Here is a 9,981-nt window from a genome sequence, read left to right on the forward strand (position 1 = left end):
AATATTAAATACAATGCAGTGCATGTTCCATGCAACATAACATGCAACATAATAGAAAAGATAAACAATGATCAGTGGCTTTGAAAACACCTCATAGGGAGAAGTGGCGCTGAATAACCCTGTTCTGCTCGAGATCTTCCTTTTCTTTTTCTATTTTTTACACTTCTAACTTTAATTCCCAGCCAAGGGTTCTTACATGCTAAATAGGAGTTAAAACCTACTTGAACTTGAGGTCGGGACACATTCATGCTTCGAAGAAATGGCCGGATCTAGGACAGTGCATCCATAATGAAATTCAAAAATTTCTATAACCGAAACAAACTCAAACACTCCAATTTCCCATTTTTCAAATGAATACAAGAACCCCCATGCCTCAAAACAAGGCAAAAATCATCACAATACACTGGAACAATCAGCCGGCAAAAAGATGGGCTAGTCGTACAATGTATTGGCCAGCCGGCCAATCGATCCGATTACGGGGGTAGTTACGGGTTTTCAACTCGTGGCTCATTAAAAACACATTTTGGGCCCTTATTTCACACACACACACACATTCCGAAAATCTCCTCCCTCTCTCTAGGTGCTCTCTCTCTCTCTCGATTTTCACTCTACTCGCTTGACCCAACGACCCACGCAAACTTTTTTCATAAAACCCTTTTGGCCCTCTATATTTTGAACTGATTGGATTTTGATTTGGTTAAGTTTTTGGATTTCTTATTCGGGCCCTCCTGTGCAAGGGTAAACTTGTAATATTTGTATGTCTTTCAACCCCCATTTCTTTCTCCCTTTTATTTATATACTTACCATGAATATATATAGTATCATGTTTTCATTTTATATCATTACCATGCTTTGCATCCATTTTTGCACACACTAAGGTTCGGTTCATCATTCTTGAATATCATTGTCATTTCGTATTCACTTGAATGCGTACGTTACCACATGCTTTAAGTTGATCCATATGACATGTTAATAAGCCGAACCTAATAGTTGCATTCTTGCACGTGTTGCATTAGTCATGTGCATTGATAAGGTCATGCATTTTTCTAATTGCTTTCTTTTCTTTGGCTTACCTTGAAGTACTAGGTGAGTATTTTTTGCTTTAGCATATTCATCCGTGTAATTGTTACTATGCTTAGCATCTTACCATGAGGCTATGCGCTTATTCAAAATGAACTGTTTGAATGCCTGTGGATGAAGGTTATTTTACTTGCATTAGGGATGATTTTGATCAAATGTATGTACGAACTCACTTCTTTCCTTTTGAGTTGTGTGCACTCAAAACTCTTTTAAAATAATTACATAAAATCAAGTCATTTCCAAAGGAAGCGAAACAATCTATACTTGTGTGCTTTACATAGTAAGTTAGCATAACAAAATCGGAACAAAAGCATATAGTGTTGATCAAAATCACATCATGATTAGTAGAGGTTGATCTTTGATCAAGTGAAGGGGGTGCTCAATTCATGACATTCCCCTCTCATACCTAATTTCCCGAACCGAGACAACTTTGGTTACGACGAACAAGTGGCCTTTGGCATGAGTTACGGGTTTCCTAAATTTCCCAAAAATATTTAGGTGATGACTTTGAAATCTAGCAATGCAGTCCATTTTTGGCATCTCTAATGATTAATGGATTTTCTAAGATTTTCCAGATTTGGACTCTTACTTGTTCTTTTTATTTCACATTGCACTTGTGAAACCAGATTTAGAACCACGGGAGTCCGAACTATAGGGCTATCGTATCCAAGGAGACTAAACCCCTCCAAGGAGTACGAAAAAGCCAACTACAGTTTCTAGCGACTTTGCTGGGGATTTAGAGAATTTGACTTAAACTTCATGATGTGAAATTTTATTTACATATATATGCTATTTGCATTGCATTTGCATGGTGCTCTTAAGTCATTGTGTTTACCATCCGATATCCTAGACGATTTGCCAGAGGCTTGCCAAAAGGCTGGTCGGACCCTAATTAACTAATTATTAATAGAAATAAAGGCAGGAAACGCAAACCAAAAAGCATGGTTTATAACAGAATTTGAAATGGAAGTGCAGGATATACCTCCCAGGCTTTCCAGTAGTCGCCAACCATGTTTCATTTCTTGCGAGAATCAGAGCTCACATAGCCATACAGGGTGGCGAGACCAGTACCACCCTAGCCATAGTAGCGCACCCACAACAATACCACCAGGGCGCTCAGAAGATATAGGCCCACGATGTTCCACCTGTTCGTAAACAAGGTGGTGCTGAGGAGATAGATCAGAAATCTACGAGTGTACTACTCCATCTGCTCCTCAGTCTCCGGTTGGCTCCTGTGAAAGTGGTCGTAGAACTAGTTGTACCTCACCATGGATGGTCTGTCCAATAGAGGGCATGCTCCCAGAAGATGTACCCAGGCGGCCCACTACTGGCCCATGTCTAAATCGAAAGAGATCAAATCACCCCCTACTCATAGCCCCGTGATCATGGAGAAGTCATAGGCCTCATCGTCATCTCCTTGGTAGTAGAGAAGTTGAAGAAGTTGGTGGTGTCCCACCACCTCTCTACTAGGGCTCCTAGCAAGGGCCAGCTCACCTGCAGCCCTGAGAGCCCGAAGCAGAATAGGCCAAAGCCTGCGTCGTCCACCATCTCTCGAACTCGAGCAGGGATGTCTTGGTACCAGTCTCTCACTATCACTATGCCATAAAAGAATGGAAAAAAAAAAGCAAAGGATATACAACTAGTGAACTAGTCAATGAAAAGATGGCTAGCCCACCCACTTTTAATGAGGTTTTAATCACATTTTAAACTTGAAAACAATTCTGAAATCACTATTTGGTGCAAAAAACAATATGAATATGGCCAAAGGAAATCAGTGCGTGTCAGGTGAAAAAAATGAGGTACCTGATGACCATGGTAAGTGAGCAAGGTCTCCCTTCTCTGAACCATGTGGACCAAGGTATACAATTTTTGAAGCTATACAATTTCTATACTAGAAAGCAAAATAAAAGAAAAAAGAAATGTGCAAAAGCAATGTTCGCCAAGTCAGGTGCGTCGGGAATCCCTCTTTGTCCCATTTTATGAATTGGACTTAAATGAGCGGGGAGTACCTCCTGATGTTGTAGACACCCCATTTTGACCTTGGTAGAGGCACGGTTGGTGTAGACTATCATGGCAGAGGATGGGGAGGGGACTATGTGAGTGCCAAATCTATATGTATGATGAACAAGCAAGAATATCTTCCCAGATTGGGACTGGGTAGAAGTGGGAGGCAGGGAAATACTATTGCCAAAGCAGTAAGCCATATCCCCTATGCTTTTGGGTTGGGGTATGAGCCAAATAGAGAGGATTGGAAGAGGAAGAGAGATGGATTAAATGAGAGAATTAAAGCAAAGAAAGCTGGGAGGCAATTTGAGTTGGTCCACAAGCCGATTAGGGGGACCCTAAAAGGACGCTTTGTCCATGAAGGAGAAGACTTCCCTTTCTGTAGATTCCCGAAGCCGTGGGTCGAATGGAAAACAAAGATGAGATACTATGGGCTTGAGATCTTTTTTAATCACCAGTTGTCCGACAGCGAGGAGGAGTGGATTGACCCAAGCATCGGTATAGGGCAAGATAGAAGTACAAACTTGGATAGCGATGAAGATGAACTATTAGGGATAACAATGGCTGACCTCCTAGCGAATTTGAACATTGGGGCTGAGCCTGTTAACTTGGGAGATAGTGTTATTATCTCTATGATCGGGAATGAACCAGCGGTGGATTACATCGATCTCATTATTGATGCAGCCGAAGCTCTACACCTAGTTTGGCAATTCGAGAGGGCCTCTATTAACAGTTTTGAATCGGATGATGAGCTTGAGTGTGATTCCACTGAGTCTGTCGGGTCGGAGTCAGATTCAAGTCAATCTGAGGAGTTTGAGTTTGGCACTTCCGCGAGTGGTAACCTTGGTGCCAAAGTCTTGTCTAGGTTTTCTGTCAGTTTTTCTTTTGAGTCAACTGTAATGGAGGACCCTGACTTTATCAATGAGAATGCAGTAGACTTCACTTATTTCTCTGCGCCTTTAGTTTGCTGCACTAATAATGATTTTCAAAATTTTGACTTAAACGTAGAGGAAGAAATTCCTTGGGCTTTGAAAAACTTGATTGACCAAGATAAGGAGAGGCGTGCTAAGCCCTGGATGGATGAGATCATTTCAATTAACGTGGGTATTGAGAAAGATCCATGCTTAGTCTGGATTGGTTCTACATTGCCTTCGGAGGAACGCGAGCATTTAATTGTTTTGTTAAAAGATTTCAAAGATGCTTTTGTGTGGTTCTACGAAGACATGCCTAGAATTAATCCTGAGATTGTACAGCACAGGATCCCTCGTAACCCCGAGGCTCGAGCAATCAAGCAGAAACTGCGCAAAATCCGTGCAGATTGGGCTTTGAAAGTTAAAGAGGAAGTCACCAAACTAATCAATGTAGGATTCCTAATTGTATTCGATTATCTAACTTGGTTGGCTAATATCGTTCTGGTTCCGAAGAAAGACAACAGAATCAGAGTTTGCATCGACTTCAGGGATTTGAATAAGGCTAGTCCAAAGGATGACTTTCCGTTACCACACATTGATGAGTTAGTAGATTTCACCGCTGGTCAAGCATTATTGTCATTTATGGATGGGTTTTCAAGGTATAACCAGATCTTAATGGCACCTGAGGACAAAGAAAAGGCTGCGTTCACCACACCATAGGGTACCTACTACTACAGGGTTATGCCATTCGGATTGAAGAACGTCGAGGCTACATATCGGAGGGCTACAACCACAATACTGCATGACATGATCCATAAAGAAGTCAAGGTGTATGTGGATGACATGATTGTAAAATCCAAAGAGTGAGAAAGCCACTACATCGTGCTAGAGAAGTTCTTTGAGAGGATTAGGGTGTACAGGCTGAGGTTGAACCCACATAAATGCACTTTTGGGGTGGCTGTAGAGAAAATGTTTGGTTTCCTGATTACAAAGAAGGGATTTGAAGTAGATCCATCCAAGGTCAAGGCCATCTTAGAAATGCTACCACCAAGGATTGAAAAGGAGGTGCACGACTTTCTGGGAAAGTATAATTCATAAGACGGTTTATCTCAAAATTAACCTTGACTTGTGAACCACTATTTGGTCTCTTAAAAAAGGAAACGAAGTTCCAGTGGGACGATCAGTGTTCGTTCGCTTTCGAGTAAGTTAAGTAGTACCTTTAGAATCCACCTGTATTGTCGCCACCAGAGCCGAGGAAGCCACTGATCATGTATCTACCAGTGACAAAGTCAACCACGGGATGCATGCTAGCAAAAAAATAGGAAGTTAAGGTGGAAAAGGCCATTTACTATCTGAGTAAAAAGATGTTGGATTATGAGATCCACTACACTCCTCTAGAGAAGGCTTACTTAGCTTCGGTTTGGGCTACTAGGAAGTTGAGGCACTACCTGTTAGCCCATTCCATAATTCTGGTTTTGAGATTGGATCTCATTAAATATCTCTTTGAGAAATCGGCACTTATGGGTAGGCTAGCTCGTTGGTTGCTTCTTCTCTCCAAATTTGACCTCAAGTATGTCACTTGCAAGTCGGTCAAAGGAAGAGCTGTAGCGGAATTTCTGGCAGGCCACCCAGTGAAAGGAGAGGAAGATACAGAGTACCTATTTCCAGATGAGGAGATCCTGCAAGTAGAAAAAGAGATGTGAAAAATGTACTTTGATGGAGTGGCTAACCAATACGGTTATGGAATAGGCGTGTTACTCATAGTGCCTAATGATTCCCATACACCCCTAGCTTTCAAACTTTCGTTCAAAGTATCCAAGAACGAAGCAAAGTGCAAAGTGTGTATTGCTGAATTAGAAGTTGCCCAAAGGGCAATAAGGTTGGACATCATCGGAGACTCGAACCTGGTTGTTTCTCAAGCTAATAGAGATTGGAAGGTCAAAGACGAGAAATTGAAAGTTTATCACTAGACCGTGGACATTCTGATTCTAAGGTTTGAAAAATTGACATTTACACACTTGCTAAGAGAGAACAATAAGTTTGCTGATGCTGGCCAGGAAAATCCTCAAGCAAGGTTACTATTGGTTAACCATGGAGGGTGATTGTATAAACATTGTTCGGCGATGCCACAAATGTCAAATCCAGGCCAATCGCATAAATATCCAGCCATCAAAGCTTTACAGTATGACTTCACCATGGCCTTTCTCAATCTGGGGAATTGACATCATCGGAGCAATCTCGCCAAAGGGCTCGAATGGACATGAGGTCATTTTAGTGGCGATCGATTATTTTACCAAGTGGGGGTGGTAGCGTAATCATGTTATGTGTTAAAAGCGTCGCATGTGGCCAAATTCATCAAGAGCAACATCATCTGCAAGTATGAGGTGCCAAATGAGATAATAACGAACAATGGCTCACGCTTCTAGAAGGAGGTGGTGGATTTGCTTGAGAAATACAACATGGCTTTCACAAGTCATCAACATATAGGTCACAGACCAATGGAGCCGTTGAAGCCAGAAACAAGAATATCAAGAACATTCTACGAAAAATGATGGAAACCTACAAGGATTGGCTAGATAAACTGCCTTTTGCACTTTGAGATTATAAAATTTAAATTCGAACATCTACAAGGGCAACCCCCTACTCTTTGGTATATGGGATAGAAGTTGTTTTGCCAATTGAGATCGAAGTACTATCACTGAGAATTATGGCCGAGTGACAGATAACAGAGGCGGATTGGCAGCAGAACAGGTTTGAAGAATTGATGTTATTTAATGAAAGGAGGTTGAAGGCGTAATATCATATTTAGGGATATCAGTGCAGAATTGCCAGGGCCTTCAACAAGAAAGTCAAGTCCAAAAACCTCAAAGAAGAAGATATGGTGCTCAAAGACAACCGAGCTACCATCCATGACCTTAGGGGCAAGTTTCGACCCAAATGGACTGGTCCCTACATCATCAAATCTATCTAGTCAGGAGTAGCAATCATCCTCATGGATTTAGACGGTTTGGAGTTCTCGCAACCGATCAACATGGACAAGTTGAAAAAATACTATCCCTAAGCGGCTCGCTATGTCGAAAACTCGGAAGGGCGACCTAGGCAAAAGTTAAAGCATGAAAAATTGGAAATAAAAGTAAAATAGAGCTCGCAAGGTTAAAAACCCGAAAGGGCAGCTTTGGCAAAAGTTAGAGCGCAAAAAGAGAGAGTTAATACCCGAGCGAACCTTAACCGAATTACGTAAGGCCTAATTCCCAACTTTGGGATACGTAGGCAACTTCATCTCGAAGTTTGGCCTAATTCATTTTCAACTCAAATGTCCGATCCATTGTTTGATCGATCCATCTCACTATCTGTCGGCTTGGTGGTTTTACCTCCATTTGGCAAAAGGTCCGGTTACAAGATGAAGGAAGAAGCAAAATAATAGCAAAGATGAATGCATTTGTGGGCAGTTATGATCTTCTTGATTCAGGGTTGTACGACTTAAAGATTGATTCCATGTGTAACTGGTAATGACCATTTGCGAAAATTTGTTTTGGAAAGTTTTAATGAAGTTGATTTTCTCAAAATTTTACTTTTTGCAACACAAACCATTCTTTGGACCAAAAGGAAAAATTTCAGTACTCACAACTTTAATTACATGATTTCAACACAAGTACACCCTCTAACTTTCAAGTTAAATCAATGTTGCTTTTACATCATAAAAACTTGAAAAGAAAAGTCAAAATAATAAACTAGGGGCACAGATAAGTCAAGTAGTGGTCCTCTACCTCCTACCCGCACTCGCAGAAGTCTCTGCCTCCAAGAATGGTCTGGCCTGCATCTCGTCCTCAAGTCAGGCCAAGCACTCGCCAGAAAAGGCATAACTAAAGCTAGTGGCAAGGCCCAAAATCTCTCTCATCCTCCAATCAGCAAGATATCGAGCCAAGTGTGAAGCGTAAACTGGAAATGGAGCAGGGTATTCGACCCCCTCATCTGGACAAGTCTGATTGCACCCAAACTGGCGTCTGAATCGGAATGGAAAGTAGAAAACATAGTGTATAAGGCCAATAAACTGCATACCCAGTTGGCGGACATGTTGTAGCTTATCTCGGACAAGTTAAGCCAGGGACATCGCCAAGCGTTGTTAATCGCGAATTTGCTACACATCCAATCGCACTAATCCCTCTGTGGGAAAGCTCACAAGCTGCAGCAAAAGTAGGATCTGGCCGAATACTAAGGGCAAGGGTCCACCACTTTCAACTTATCCATCAACCACACCTGGGAAGGGATAAAAAGAAGAGAGCCAAACTACGCTTCGCGCAAAAAGGTAAAAGCTCCATGCCAAACTACGCTTTGTGCAGAAAGGGTAAAAGGAGCCTGTCATGACCCAAACCCGCCCCTATGGATTAAAGTCATAACCGGCTAGTAATCAAGAGATTAGCTGTGGCCTCAGTCAGAAATCAAATCATATATCATATAATGGGGGCCAAATTGCGGAAGTAAAATTTACAAAGATTGTCTAATGAGCTATACATACATGGCTCAACCAAAACATTCTCATATATAAAATAACTCACACTATACAAACATCCAAATTATGTATGTATTACTTAAGTCCAGGATCATTCATAAGTCAGTATTAACAAAAACCAAGGGTATACACAGGGTTGGTCATACATGACCACAAAAAAAAAAAAAAAAAGGAAAAGCAAAATAAAAGTAAGGCCTCTTGTGTGAGGCGACCTTGGTTGACTCCTCAAAACTTGGTTTCTCATTGCTCACTGGGGCTGAGGTTGGACATCCCGTTACTCGCCTATATACATATAAATAAGTAGCAAGCTAACGCCCAGTGAATAATACCAAAGCAAAGGAGTTCATGAACGAAATTCTTACAATCATAATTCACTATTACGCTTGAAAATCAATAATAAAGCAAAATGACCTCGGGTCCATGTAGCATACAAAACGACCTTGGGTCCATCATAGGCAAAACGACCTTGGGTCTAACTTACACATAGAACGACCTTGGGTCCATTACACAAAGAATGACCTTAGGCCCAATTCATATACACATTTGTGTGCACACATTTAAATCCATGGTCATATACATATTCTTGTATCCAAAACGACCTTAGGTCCATTCAATTCCTTATTTCGAATGGCCTTCAGCCCATTTAAAAATTATACAAAACGGTCTTAGGCACAATCCATATCCTTACTGAATATACTGAACGACCTTAGGCCCATTTCATACTCATACGTCGATAACTTCGCATAATTCATTTCGAAACAAGTGATTAGAATATTCATTCATAATATCACTTCAAAAGTTTAGAACGTTACCACATAGGCGTCATTTAGAAAATAATGCATATATAAAAATATAGTTGCTAAGATATTACTTACAGTATTCCGGTGCTTGATTCGTCCTTGCACTTGACCCTAGAAGCTCCAATCTTCCAAATTCTAGCTAATTCTTGAGTGAATTCTTTTCAATCCTCCAAGCTTGAGCTAAATCTTTCAAATTATGTTCTCTCTCTCTATAATCAACTCACTCACTCTCTCTAGAGTGTATTTTTAGATTTTTCAGCTCTTAATATGAGCTTAAGTGCATTTAGCTTATATATATATATATATTTCCTTAATCAAACTTAATTGGAACTAATTGATTGTGCTTACTTTAATCAATTTAATCTAATTAATTCGATCCGAATCAACTTTAAATAAATTTCACCATAGGCTCTAAAAATTATGCTAAGCACAACGGTACAGTCAATTTTGGTTTCTAACGCCTCTACGATCCTCAATTTTCAATTTATAAAAGCATACAGAACAAATTTTCTTATGGTGGACAAATATAGTTTCAAAAACACATATAATCGTATAATTAGCACGCAAAATCATGTCAAGCGCATAATTATCAGCATAATTAAAATTAATTAGCAGAACACATAGTAAGGTTGTTACAAGGTCGAATCACACCGCTGGGTGATAAGGGTGGATACAA

The sequence above is a fragment of the Camellia sinensis genome, chromosome 6, assembly GCF_055761805.1.
Source record: "Camellia sinensis isolate YWXY chromosome 6, ASM5576180v1, whole genome shotgun sequence".
Lineage (NCBI taxonomy): Eukaryota > Viridiplantae > Streptophyta > Magnoliopsida > Ericales > Theaceae > Camellia > Camellia sinensis.